Source organism: Geotrypetes seraphini, chromosome 5, assembly GCF_902459505.1.
Source record: "Geotrypetes seraphini chromosome 5, aGeoSer1.1, whole genome shotgun sequence".
Taxonomy (NCBI): Eukaryota; Metazoa; Chordata; class Amphibia; order Gymnophiona; family Dermophiidae; genus Geotrypetes; species Geotrypetes seraphini.
This window is the reverse complement of record NC_047088.1, coordinates 131,479,765-131,495,331: the sequence shown is the minus strand read 5'-3', so window position 1 is coordinate 131,495,331 and position 15,567 is coordinate 131,479,765.

Sequence of the window (15,567 nt, the reverse complement as noted above, 5' to 3'; positions counted from 1 at the left end):
GGGATAAGAGGGGGGAGGATTAGCAATTGTCGCCAAAGAAAGATTTATAGTCGAACTATTGGATTCCAAAATGACTAATCAATTAGAAATATTAGCCTGTAAAATAAGCAATAAGGAACTAGAAGACTCCCTTTCCTGTATACTATTCTATGTTCCGCCGAAAAGCTGGCCAAAAGCCAGAGAGGACTTCTGCAAATTCGTCCTACATAACTCGCTCACTTCATCACACAACCTAATCGCAGGAGACATAAACTTACATCTAGATGAAATAGACAATCCAGAAGCGAAAGACTTTAAAAACTTTCTTTCTTTACTCAATTACAATCTCCCTTCACCCACTCAAATGCATGAAAAGGCCATCATCTAGATATGGTAGCGATGTCCATAAAGGAAATCATAAACCCTCCCATCTCTCTCTTGAACGCTACTTGGTGCCATGATATCTGGTCCGACCATTTCACATATTATTTCAATCTAATTTGGACCTGGCTAAAATCTAAGACACGCCCACGGACAAAAAGAGAACACCTCACAAGAGGCCATATCAATCCAGAGGAATATTGGTCACAATGTAATAATAATAACAGTTTATATACCGCAATACCGTTAAGTTATATGATCTACAAGCAAAGAGAGAAGTAGAAGAAGAAGAAGTTGACTTCTATGCTGGATGAAAACTAGCACGTCCATCTTAGATAAAATTGCCCCAATACGAAAAGCAAAAGCCGCTCAAACAAATACAACAAATGGTTTGACGTCGAACTCCTAACAATGAAACAATCAGTAAGACAATTAGAGATAATCTGGAAAAAAAACGGGAAAACTGTCAGACTGAAACATCTGGAGATCCAACATAAAACTCTATAAACAACAGGTAACAGAAAAACGTAAAACTTTTTACTCATCCAAAATTAACTCATCTGAAAAGGAGCCAATACAAAAGAACTGTTCAACACAGTTTCAAATCTATTTGACACCACATGCCACACTCAACCCATGCTTATTACCAAACTACCCTCAGCAAATGAACTAGCATATTTCGACTCAAAAATCAAAAACCTAAGAAAAAACTACTTGGCAATTGCCACATATGAACACCAATCAATTGACATACCAAGAAATGAAATACCAGCGGACATGATCTGGAGTTCCTTCCACAACTTAGATTGGAATAACTACATCAAACTATATAACAAATACTCTAAATCATACTGCATCTTGGACTCATGTCCCTCAGAGATTATGAAAGCAGCTTCACTAGGCTTTAAATTATTCCTATTGAATTATCTAACCAATAACCTAAACAATGGTAAATTCCTCACCAACAATGGTCATATTGTAATAACCCCAATCCCAAAAAATTGTAAAGAATCAGCAATATCAATAACAAATTATAGACCAGTAGCATCAATTCCATTTATGGTAAAAATCATGGAAGGATTGGTACACACCCAACTAATGGAATACCTCGACCAATTCTCTCTTTTGCACGAAACTCAATCTGGTTTTAGGCCTCTATTCAGCACTGAAATAGTAATTGCGGCCATTCTGGACAATTTACATTACCTGTTCAGTAAGGGCCTCAACGCCCTAATCATGCAATTTGACATGAGTTCTGCCTTTGACTTGGTGGACCATGGAAAACTGTTACAATGCCTGGACGCAATCGGAATCAGAGGAGAATTACTGAACTGGTTTTGAGGTTTCCTTATATAACGCACCTACCAAATCCGTTTTAATCACGATCTCTCAGATACATGATACATGGAGCAATCCATCTGGCATGCCACAAGGATCACCATTATCCCCTCTGCTCTTCAATGTTTACATGTCCTCTTTGGGTGCACAACTGTCCCTGCTGGGGATAAAACTATTTAGCTACGCTGACGACTTCACGATAATTATCCCATTAACCAACTCTATCTCAGAAGTCACCCCCAAAGCAACGGAAGTATTAAATCGGATGGAGCAATGGATGACTGAATTCAGACTAAAACTAAACTCGGAGAAAACAAAATTTTTCATAGCATCGCCATACCCACTCGACACTAAGGCACCTGTGTGCATCAATAACCTTAGTTACCCCATTCAACCCACCATGAAGATATTGGGAGTAACACTAGACCAGAACCTGACCATGAAAGATCAGGTAGACTCCTTGATCAAAAAAATCTTTCTCACCCTCTGGAAGCTTCGGTCCATCAGAGCTTACTTTGATGCCTCATTTCGAATCCTAGTACAATCCCTTATACTGAGCGAACTCGATTACTGTAACATCGCCTACCTGGCACTTCCCCAGAAGTATATGCAACGATTGCAACTAGTTCAGAATGCAGAAGGTTAAATTACTTTGTGGACTGAAGAAGTTTGATCACATGACACCTTCCTATCGACTTTTACACTGGCTGCCGATGGAGGCACATGTGAAATTCAAGTTTGGCTGTTTTTGCTTCAAGGTTCTCTATGGATTAGCCCCTAAATACATAACAGACCTCTTCTCCTTCACAACCAACAGACACAAGCGAAGCTCACACCCGAACTTTGTTTCTCCACCGGTTAGAGGTTGCAAATTTAAAAGTCATCACCAACACCTTCTTGCACATCAAGCAGCATTATGGGGTAAAGACCTTGAACAATTACTCATGCCTACTACCTATGTAGAATACAGGAAATGCCTAAAAACACATCTGTTCCTGAAATACTTAGGAAACCAATCTATTCAATCTTAGTCCTCAACAAACGATTGCAAGAACTATCAATCACTAAATCTGTACTTTGTTTATTCATTCTTTATAACATTTCTAATCATTGTAAATCGCATAGAACTTCACGGTCCTGAGGTATATAAATTGTTATTATTATTATTATCCATTGCAAGAGGAGAGTGCAGAATTTTAGGCTGGAGGTTTTTAATAGGTATGGAGGGCATTGGTTGAGGTCGCAAGCTGCGTGGCTGTATTTTTTATAGAGTTTGTTAAGGTCTGACCATTGTATTGTGGAGAAGTGGGACCAGGTTCTATCTGCTGCAGCTGATTCTTTTTCTGTGGGGGGGAGGGGGGCATTGTGATCTCTTCTAGGTGGGTTAGGGTTCCTGCGAAGTTTGTCCTGGCAGTTAGTAATGGGATAACTAATGGACAGACTGGATGGACCATTCAGGTTTTTATCTGCCGTCATTTACTAGGTTACTATGTTGTTTGGACAACATCTGATACTAATAATTTTAAAACATTGTGGAAGCTTAGAAGGATTAGAGCTCATTTTTCATAAGAACATAAGAATTGCCGCTGCTGGGTCAGACCAGCGGTCCTTCATGCCCAGTAGTCCACTCTGTTATTAGTTCAAACTCTTGTTCTAGCTATCTTGGATTATTGTAACATTGTTTATTTAGGGTGTAAGCAAGGTATTTTAAGAAAACTTCAGACAGCTCAAAACACTTTGGCAAGATTGATTTGTAAAATATGAGAAAGTAACTCCCTCTATTGACATCAGTTCACTGGTTACCAGTAGAGGCTTGCTCAGAATTTAAGTTATGTACTTTAGTCCATCAAATTTTATATGGAGCAGCCCCATGGTATATGCAAGGTCTTGTTCTGCCTAAAAGAAATGTTAGAGCTGGCTTGAGGGAATATTTGATTCTCCATTATCTAAAATGTAACAAACTAGTCTACAAAACTGTTCATTTGGCCAGGTTTTCATTCTAAGCTACTAATGGTGGAATTCATTGCCTAGGGAAATAAGCTGTCAGAATAATTATTCTTCATTTAAAAAAATGTTAAAACCCATTTTATTTTGTACATTTGTCTTAAATTTGATTAGGCAACATAAATACATAGAAACATAGAAACATAGAAATAGACGGCAGATAAGGGCCCACGGCCCATCTAGTCTGCCCACCTTAATGTCCCTCCCCTACCTTTGCCCTGTGAATAGATCCCATGTGCCAATCCCATTTGGCCTTAAAATCAGGCACGCTGCTGGCCTCAATCACCTGTAGTGGAAGACTATTCCAGCGATCAACCACTCTTTCAGTGAAAAAGAATTTCCTGGTGTCACCTCGTAGTTTCCCGCCCCTGATTTTCAACGGATGCCCTCTTGTTGTCGTGGGACCCTTGAAAAAGAAGATATCTTCCTCCGCCTCGATGCGGTAAGGAGTTGCTTATTGGTAGAGCTGCTGCCTCTGCACCCAGAGGTTGTGAGATCAAATCCCTTGTGATCAGTAGTCACTTAATCCTCCAGTGCCTACCACTTTGAATGTCAGCTTTGAAATGCCAAAGCCGCAAAAAGAAGGTATACAAGTCCCCTTTTATAATTTTATTGCTTGATAACTTGGTTTTTTATTTTTGATGCTTTTTAAGATTGTAAGCCACATTGAACTCTTATAGGCTAATGAGAGATATGTGTTAATAAATGTAAATGTTGTTTGGAATAGTTGCAGGAAGAATAATAATGCCAGAGATGTATGTGGTCAGCTACTATTCTTGCAAATTATGCATGTCAACTGCTGAGAAAATTGTAAACAGGAATGGCAAACATTGTTTGAAATGTCTGTATGCAAATGTCAGAAACCTAAGAAACAAGATGAGAGAGTTAGAATATATTGCACTTTATGAAAAGATAGGTATATGGTAATAGGTATCTCTGAGACCTGGTGGAAGGAAGATAATCAATGGGACACTGTCATACCAGGGTACAAATTATATCACAGTAATAGGGTAGATTAAATTGGTGAAGGCGTAATTTATATTAAGGAGGGCCTTGAATTTAATAGACTAAAAATTTTACAGTAACACATCTTGGAATTCCTATGGGTAGAAATTCCATGTGTAAAGGGGAAAAGGATAGCGATAGGTCTGGTCAGGATAAAATAGACAGATGCTGAAATGTTATCAGAAATTAGGAAGGCTAACAAAGTGGATAATACAATAGTAATGGGTGATTTCAATTACTCACTATGGCCCTCTTTTATTAAGTTGCAGAAGATGTTTCTACTGTGGGCCAGGGTGCTAAATGGTCTGATGCTGCTCCAACACTCATAGCAATAATAAGAGTGTCGGAGTATGTAGTGTTACAGGCTGTGATAGAAACTCTACCGCAGATTAGTAAAAAAAAAAAAAAAGGGGGGTATATATAACACAATATCCAAACAACAAAGCAACCCCACAGACTATGGCTCCATGAAAAAATATGTTGAGAAAAAAGACTCGGTTTAAAAGGCGGAAAGTCCTGTTAAACTAAAGGACTAGCCCATTGTTTTTCTACCTTTTTACACCTGTGGACCGGCAGAAATAAAAGAATTATTTTGTGGACCGGCAAACTACGCTTCAGAAAACATTTGAAAACTTGGCTTTTCTCTAAAATGTAACTACTCCCTCCCTCTCCACTATACTAAGTCCCCTCTTTCTTTCCTTTTTACTAAGCCCTTCTTCTTTCCATTGGAGTTCCTTTCTTTATTAATTCCTGTAAACCATGTCGAGCTCCACTTCTGTGGAGATAAGAACATAAGCAATGCCTCTGCTGGGTCAGACCTGAGATCCATCGTGCCCAGCAGCCCGCTCACGCGGTGGCCCAACAGGTCCAGGACCTGTGTAGTAATCCTCTATCTATACCCTTCTATCCCCTTTTTCAGCAGGAAATTGTCCAATCCTTTCTTAAACCCCGGTACCGTACTCTGTCCTATTACATCTTCTGGAAGCGCATTCCAGGTGTCCACCACACGTTGGGTAAAGAAGAACTTCCTAGCATTTGTTTTGAATCTGTCCCCTTTCAATTTTTCTGAATGCCCTCTTGTACTTTTATTATTTGAAAGTTTGAAGAATCTGTCCCTCTCTACTCTCTCTATGCCCTTGATGATCTTGTAAGTCTCTATCATATCTCCTCTTCTCCAGGGAAAAGAGACCCAGTTTCTCCAATCTCTCAGAGTATGAAAGGCTTTCCATCCCTTTAATCAGACGTGTCGCTCTCCTCTGGACTCTCTCGAGTAACGCCATGTCCTTCTTAAGGTATTGCGACCAATATTGGACGCAGTACTCCAAATGCGGACGCACCATCGCCCGATACAATGGCAGGATGACCTGTTTCGTCCTGGTTGTAATACCCTTCTTGATTATACCTAGCATTCTATTCGCCCTCTTAGCAGCCGCTCCGCACTGTGCCGTCGCCTTCATTTTCATGTCCACCATTACGCTCAAGTCCCTTTCTTGGGTACTCTCCTTCAATAACATCCCTCCCATCGTGTAATTGAACCTCGGGTTTCTGCTTCCTACATGCAATACTTTACACTTCTCAACGTTGAACTTCATCTGCCATCTCGTCGCCCATTCCCCTAGTTTGTCCAAGTCCCTTTGCAATTCTTCGCAGTCCTCCTTTGTCAGAGCTCCATTAAATAGTTTAGTGTCATCTGCAAATTTTATTATCTCACACTTCGTCCCTGTTTCTAGATCATTTATAAATATATTAAATAGCATCGGCCCGAGCACCGAGCCCTGCGGAACACCACTCATGACCTTCCTCCAGTCCAAGTAGTGGCCCTTCACCCCTACCCTCTGTTTCCTACCCTCTAACCAGTTTCTGATCCATCTATGCACGTCTCCATCCACTCCATGGTTCTTCAGTTTCCGGAGTAGACGTTCATGAGGCACCTTATCGAAGGCTTTCTGGAAATCTAGGTATATGATGTCTATGGGGTCTCCTCTGTCCATTTGTTTGTTAATTCCCTCGAAGAAGTGCAATAAGTTAGTAAGGCATGATCTCCCCTTGCAGAATCCATGTTGGCTGGTTATCAGAAGTTTATTTTTTTCAAAATGTTCATCGATGTGTTCTTTTATCAGTGCTTCTGCCATTTTGCCTGGAACCGAAATCAAACTCACCGGTCTGTAGTTTCCCGGATCACCTCGTGATCCCTTTTTAAAGATGGGCGTAACGTTGGCTATCTTCCAATCCTCTGGGATCTCGCCTGTTTTCAGGGATAGATTGCAAATTTGCTGCAGTAGTTCCGCTATTTCCTCCTTTAGTTCCTTCAGAACCCTTGAATGGATTCCATCCGGACCCGGGGATTTGTCAATTTTTAGTTTTTCTATCTGCTTTCGCACATCGTCAAGGCACACTTCCATGGATGTTAACTTTTGTGCTTGATTTCCACTGAAGATTTGCTCTGGTTCCGGTATGTTTGTTGTGTCCTCGCTTGTAAATACAGACGAAAAGAACATGTTAAGTCTTTCTGTGACCTCTTTTTCCTCCTTCACCACTCCCTTCCTGTCTCCGTTGTCTAGCGGTCCCACCTCCTCCCTGGCCGGCTGCTTTCCTTTAACATATCTAAAGAACGGTTTGAAATTTCGTGGTTCCCTGGCTAGTCTCTCTTCATATTCTTTCTTGGCTTTTCGAACCACACGGTGACATTCTTTTTGATACCTCCTGTGCACTTTCCAGTTTTCCTCAGTTTTGTCTTTTTTCCATTTTCTGAATGAATTTCTCTTATTGCCTATCGTTTCCTTCACTACTTTAGTTATCCACACCGGGTCTTTTGTTCGACTCTTGTTGCACCCTTTTCTGAAACTGGGGATATACAGATTTTGTGCCTCGCACACCATGTCCTTGAAAAAAGACCAGGCATGTTCTACCGATTGCCATTTTTTGGAAGTGTTCCTAAGTTTCTTCTTTACCATTCCCCTCATTGCTTCGTAGTTTCCTTTCCTGAAATTAAAAGTTGTTGCTATGGTTGTCTTTCCTTTCGGCATTCCTACCTCAACCTTGAACTTGATCATATTATGATCACTTTTCCCAACTGTCCCACTACTTCCACTTCCTTTGCAGGTCTCCTTAGTCCATTTAGGATTAGATCCAGAGTGGCATTTCCTCTCGTCAGTTCCCTAACAAGTTGCTCCATGAAGCAATCTTGTATAGCCTCCAGGAATTCAGTCTCCCTAGCGCATCTTGAGCTTCCAAGACTCCAGTCTATCCCGGGATAGTTGAAGTCCCCCATAATGACCGTGTTACCACTTTTGCATTCTCGCTTCATCTCGGCTTCCATTTCCTCATCGATATCTCTGGTTTGTCCGGGTGGACGATAGTATAGGCCTATCTTTATTTCGGGCCCTTTCCTTCCCGATATTTTAACCCATAGTGATTCTAGCTTGTTGGTCGTCTCTGTTGTGTCCATTCTTGTCGATTGTATGCTTTCTTTTATGTATAGTGCTATTCCACCACCTTTCTGTCCTGACCTGTCCTGGCGATAGAGCTTGTACCCCGGCAGTGCTGTATCCCATATGCTTTCCTCATTCCACCATGTTTCAGAGATTCCAATGATGTCTATGTCCTCTGCATTGGCCATGGCTTCTAATTCTCCCATTTTGTTTCATAGGCTTCTTGCATTAGTATATGTGCAATTTAGCTCCTGGTATTTTGTTGCCTTCATTTCCTTTCCATGTGCTTCAGTCTTTAGTTTCTTCTCTTTTATTATATTTCTTCTAATCTCCTCTTCTGGGTTAGTTGACTCCTGTAATTTGTCTATTACTTCTTCCCAGCCTTTTTTCCCCTTGGTATCTTCACGGGATACCTTCTTCCGAATCGTCGACGCTTGGTTGACTGTCGGCTTTCCCCTTCTTCTTAGTTTAAAGCCTGTTCTATTCCCCTCCTGACGTTGTTTGCTAGAATACAAACTTAAGGTTTAGTTTAGTTTAGTTTAAAAAAAAGCACATTTTCTCCCCGTCTCTGCAAGCTTGGTCCCCGCAAACCATTTGATCCCATCCACACAAGCCTCAAGATTTTATATTGAATGTATTTTATAAAAGTATAAAAAGAAACAATATTCTGTACAATTGTCATTTTATAAATACAAATATACAGAGCAAGGACCAACAAAACCCCTGTCTCCCCTCCCCTTCACATATATCCCCTCTACTATCAAGAAAACTGAACAAGCCAAATTATTACAGAATGCTACACAGAAATATCATGCTAACAGAATACTGCAGTCACAAATAACAGGAACAGTGTTAGGGGAGTACCCCTTTGACAGAGAGAGCCCAAAGCCAGCTGGAAGCTAAAGAAGCACAGCCTGGACTTTGCAGTCCCCAGTTATGTCTCTAGCAGGATATATATTTCAAATCTGATATATTCTAATGACAAAATAGAAATAAAATGATTTCTTTCTACCTTTTGTTGTCTCTGGTTTCTGCTTTTATCTTCTTTTCACTCTTTTCCTTCCAGCAACTGCTCTGTCTCTTCAATCCAGCATCTGTCCATTCCATCCAATGTCTGCCCCTTCCAGAAACTGTCTCCCCCTGCCATCTCTCCTCTAGACCCCTCCACTTTTGGTCTGGCATTCATGATCTTCCCTCTGTTCCCTCATGGTCTGGCATCTTTCTCCTTTCATCTCTCTTTCCCTCCCCCCTGTGGTTTTTAGCATCTCTCTTTTCTCTTTCCTTCTCTGGTCTTCCTTCTTTATTTTCTGCCTCCATCTAAATTAAATTCTTTCTTACTATGCAGTCCTCAGTTTCCCTCTTTTCACTGTGTCTACCCACAGCATGCAACCCCTTTCCTTCACCCCTCCACTATATCACTAACTCTATCTTCTTCCCCATCCAGCATATGTCCTTTTTCTTTATCCCTCCTTCCATCCAGTATGTGTTCCCTTTCTCCACTTCCATTCAGTATTTGCTCTCCCTTCTCCCCACTTCCATCATCTGCCTTCTTCTCTGTCCCCACTTCCATCATCTGCCCCTTATCCCCACTTCCATCATCTGCCCTTTCTCCCCACGTCCATCATCTGCCCCTTCTCTCTCCTCCCCACTTCCATCATCTGCCCCTTCTCTCTCTTTCCCACTTCCATCATCTGCCCCTTCTCTCTCTTTCCCACTTCCATCATCTTCTCTCAATCTCTCCATCCACCACAGGACCATCTCTCTCCCTTCCTGTCACCTTTCTTTCTGATTTTGGCAACAAGATCGGCAACGCTCCCCTCCCCCCCCCGCGATGACACTCAAAATCGGCAACGGGCCTCCTTCTCCCCCAGCATCAACAGCACTTCAAATTGGCAATGCGGTGCTCAGTCCAAAGCTTCCCTCTGACTCGAACTGCCTGGGCGGAAACAGGAAGCTGAGTCAGAGGGAAGCTTTGGGCTGAGCACCGCGTTGCGAATTTGAAGTGCAGTTGATGCCAGGGGGAGAAGGAGGCCTTTTGCTTAATTTGAGTGCCGTCGTGGGAGGGGGGAGGCCCGTTGCTGATCTTGAGTGCTGGGGGGCCCGTTGCCGATCTTGAATTACAGGGGGGGGGCGCCAATGCCGCTCATCACCGTTGCAGCCCAGATGCTGCCGATGGCCCCAATCCGATCTTGCCAGCCCTGCGCGGATCGGCAGGAATTTTCTGAGGACTGTCACTGGTCCATGGACCAGCAGTTGAAGAACAGTGGACTAGCCCATATTCTTTCATCAGCATAAAAACTCCACATAGTGCAAAAACTGCTATACACTGAATACTTTCAAAGTTATAAAAACTGTATTTCCAAAGCTGTTCTGTTACTCATTTCAACAATTATATAAGATGCCTAGTTTCGTTAATGCAGAGCCATTGTATCATATCACAGTCCACTAATAACCATATTTTCAAAAATCAAAATGATCAAAAGTATCCAAAACACACTTATCGTGAAAGACACTCATGTCAAACTCTCAATAGGAATCTGGTTTTACGATGAAAAATTGCTGCTTCACAAAATACACCTTGGAATCCCTATGGGTAGAAATTCAATGTGTAAAGGCTCTCAGCAAAATTGCAAAAAGCAAAAAAAAATAAAATAAAAATAAAAGCTGACCTGTAATAAATGTGCATAACCCATGAAATGCTTCCACAACATGATGACATCATTAACTTCAGCACACGGTGATGACCAAGAATAACTCTCTCATCCAGATCAATCATAGGAAAGCCTTCAATTCCATAAACACATTTAGCCCCACAGGTATCACTGTATTTAATCTAAATATATATTTCTGTTCATATTGGCATAGCCAACATCAGACATTGCCCCAATGCTTGGAACTATGACTGGGTAAAGGTTCAGGGCATGCTAGATGACCGAGAGGTAAAAAGGGCACTCAAGGAAGACAAGGCCATAGCATTGAAACTAAATGAATTCTTTGCTTCATTCTTCATCGAGTAAGATATGGGGGAGAAATGGTATTTAATACTGATGAGGCAGAGAAACTGAAACAAATCTCTGTAACATTGGAAGATGTAATGGGGTAATTTAACAAACTGAAGAGTAGCAAATTACCTGGGCCTAATAGTATACATCCCAGAGTACTGATAGAATTGAAAAACTAACTTGCAGAGCCCCATGAACGCCTACTCCAGAAACTGAAGAACCATGGGGTGGAAGGAGAAGTACATAGATGGATCAGAAACTGGTTGGCAGGTAGGAAACAGAAGGTAGGAGTGAAGGGCCACTACTCGGATCACGAGTGGGGTCCCGCAGGGCTCGCTGCTCGGGCCGCTGCTATTTAATATATTCATAAATAATCTAGAATCAGGGACGAAGTGTGAGATAATAAAATTTGCAGACGACACCAAACTATTTAGTGGAGCTCGGACTATAGAGGACTGCGAAGAATTGCAAAGGGACTTAAACAAACTAGGAGAATAGGCGACGAGATGGCAGATGAAGTTCAATGTTGAGAAATGTAAAGTATTACATGTGGGAAGCAGAAACCCGAGGTACAACTATACGATGGGAGCAGGGGCGTACCTAGGGTATGTGGCACCCGGGGCCCATAATTTTTTGACACCCCCCCATGTAAAAAAATATTTTTTGTAATAACCATGAAACTGAATAAATGGTCATAATAGAAACAGGCAGTGAAAATTTTCTTTTATTGAACCTCATATATGTAACCATTATTCCAAACATACCATAACATAACATAAATTATGTCTGAATTGTCATGACATCAGAAGTACATGAGGAGTAGTTGCAGGTGATGCTTGGGACAGTTCTGATTGTGTTATTTCGGTTTTATGTGTTTTTTGAATAGAAAGGTTTTTATTTCTTTTTTGAAGGTTTTGTAGTTTGTGGTCGAGGTCAATAGGTTGTAGAGTTGGGGGTCAAGTGTTGCAGCTCGAATGGCTAGGAGGTTGTCGAACTGTTTTTTTCTTTTGACGTTTTTGGTTGGAGGGTGTGTGAATGGTGCGTGAGTTCTTCTATGTCTGGTTGAGGTGGATTGAATTATTTAGCTGAAGAAATTAGTTACACCCCCCCCCCCCCCCCATTCCACACACATTAATTCTCTTCCATTATAAAAAACTGATAAGTTCTCAGAAAAAAAATACATTAAAATAAGAAGTGAAAACAAAAGTCCCTACAGATGAGGACATAACATAAGAATAGCCTAACTGGGTCAGACCAATGGTCCATCATGCCCATGTCCATCATTCGCATGGAAGCCAATCCAGGTCACTAGTAACTGGTCAAAACTCAAAGAGTAGCAACATTCCATGCTACCGATCCAGGACAAGCAGATGTTTCCCCCATGTCTTAATAACAGACTATGAACTTTTCCTCCAGGAACCTTTCTTAAAACCAGCTACGCTATCTGCTTTTACCATAACTTCTAGCCACTTCATTTTTAAGCTGAGATCTTTCCTTCCAAACAGAGACTTTGCTAGATGTCAAATACAGCACAAGGTAACTTCACACGGACTTAGCTGTGCAGGAAATGTGAATCTCCTCATACACCCACCATATAGTGCAAAAATGTGCAAAGGTCTGGTTTTTTCTTTCGATCACTACATAGACTAATGCCACACATGCAGCGTTGTTACAAACATATTCTGTAGGTCAGTGCTAAGGTTAACAAAGTTTCCTTCCTTGGACCAGAAGGAGATACTGACAAACCACTGGAAGAGATCCCAAAACAACTACCCAGGAACAACACCCAAAGACCCACTCAGTGTGTGAACCAGTTGAGTGGAGTGGACTAACTGGGGGGTGGAAATGGGCCCGGAGTTTGCTCAGCAGAATTTCCCAGATCACCTCTTCCTCTTAACACATTGACACGCTGCCACCACCACCACTAGGAACACCTCACCGGGTAGGCCAGCAATGCTATAAACTTTATAAAACACATTATTATATTTTCTTATAAAGCACATATTTTAACTGAACTCTCTGACATCCTCAGCCTTTCCATTCACAAAAATAGAAGGAAGAAAAGTTCCCATTTCCTGCTGTCTCATGTCCCCAGCTTATACAATATTTTTCTTCTGCAGACCCTTCAAAAATCTGACCAAATCCTCGTTTCACTTGCATTATAAAGTACTGAGGATGCCATCTCTCCCCAATCCCAGGTCCTAAAATCTAAGACAGTAGCGCAAACTAGTGCTGCCAGATTCAGGAAAAAAAATTTCGATTCGATTCAACCTATTGAATTGGTTTATCGATTCGATTTTCCTGCCTATTTGGGTGTTTTTTTCAAACATCCTGGTGGGTTTATTTTATAGCTTTTTCACCCCCCTTTGGCTTCTCCTAACCACACTGGCGCTGTGGTATAAATAAAATAAAGAAACAAAAAGGACTTTTCCTCTCTCTGTTAAATCCTAGCTCACGTTTGCGGTCTAACACCAGCTCTGGCAGGATACACATTTCAAAGCTGACATATTGTAATCACAAAACAGAAAATAAAATTAGTTTTTCTACCTTTTGTTGTCTGATTATTTTTCAAATCTTGTTGGTCCAAGGCTCTGGTTGTCTTCTGATAACTTGCTTGCCAGGGTCTCCTTCTTTCTTCTTTCTCCGTGCTAACCATCCATCTGCCATCTCTGTCCTCCCCTTCCGTTTCCCTTCCCTCCCCCGGATGTCTGGCATCTTTCCTTTTTTTTTTTGTCTCCCTCCACAGATCCACCTTTTCTTAACTACCCTTTCATCCAGCAGCTCTCCCTCCTTCCCCACCACCCCAGGGTCCACCATCTCTCCCATTCTTTTCCCAACTACCCTCCTAACCAGTATCTCTATTCCCCCCTCCACACCATCCCTTGTGTCCAACTTCTCTCCCTTTCTGTTCCTTCCCTCCCTAAAACCCATGTCCATCATCTCTCTCTCTCTCCTCTATTTTCAGACCCATTATTTCTTCCCACGCAAAGTCCGGCATATGCACGTCTCTTTGAACCCGTCCCCCTTCCCTCTGTGTACTTCTACACCAGGGCCCCCCCTCCCCTGAAGGCCTGTCTCCCCCTTGAAGGCCTGCCCCCCCTTGAAGGCCTGTGCCCTCCCTTGAAGGCCTGTCCCCCTTGAAGGCCTGTCCCCCCCGAAGGCCTGCACCCCCCCCGACGGCCTGTCACCCCCCCCGAAGGCCTGCCTATCCCCCTTGAAGGCCTGCCCCCCCGAAGGCCTGCACACCCCCGAAGGCTTGTCCCCCCTTTGAAGGCTTGCCTGCCTGTTCTCCATGAAGGCCTGTACCCCCCCCTCCACAAGGTCTGCCTGCCCGCCCCACCCTGAAGGCCTGCTGCCCCTCCCCCCACTACCTCGAAGGACTGCTCGGCCCCACCACCACCACCACGAAGCACTGCTCATTCCCCCGGCCTCTCTGCTTCATTTCCCTGGGGAAACAGCCTGCAGCAAGATTACGCGATGCCAGCGATCTTTGCTTGCTTCGGCTGTTTCCTCCGCCACGGTCCTGCCCCTCCTCTGAAGTCAGAGGAGGGGCGGGACCGTGGCGGAGGAAACAGCCGAAGCAGGCAAAGATCGCTGGCATCGCGATCTTGCTGCAGGCTGTGTCCAGACACGACACCCGAAACAGGGGGGGGAACCGGACTGGACCGGGAGCACCCCCTCAGGGCTTGGCACCCGGGGCGGACCGCCCCCCACGCCCCCCCCTTGGTACGCCACTGGATGGGAGGGATGTTAGTGAAAGAGAGTACCCAAGAAAGGGACTTGGGGGTAATGGTGGACATGACAATGAAGCTGACGGCACAGTGCACAGTGGCCGCTAAGAGAGCGAATAGAATGCTGGGTATAATCAAGAAGGGTATTACTACCAGAACAAAAGAAGTTATCCTGCCGTTGTATCGGGCAATGGTGCGCCCGCATCTGGAGTACTGCGTCCAATATTGGTCGCCGTACCTTAAGAAAGACATGGCATTACTTGAGAGGGTTCAGAGGAGAGCGACATATCTGATAAAAGGGATGGAAAATCTTTCATACGCTGAAAGATTGGAGAAACTGGGACTCTTTTCCCTGGAGAAGAGGAGACTTAGATGGGATATGATAGAGACTTACAAGATCTTGAAGGGCATAGAGAAAGTAGAGAGGGACAGATTCTTCAAACTTTCGAAAAATAAAAGAACAAGAGGGCATTCGGAGAAGTTGAAAGGGGACAGATTCAAAACAAATGCTAGGAAGTTCTTCTTTACCCAACGTGTGGTGGACACCTAGAATGCGCTTCCAGAGGACATAATAGGGCAGAGTACGGTACTGGGGTTCAAGAAAGGATTGGACAATTTCCTGCTGTAAAAGGGGATAGAAGGGTATAGATAGAAGATTATTGTGCAGGTCTTGGACCTGTTGGGACACCGCGTGAG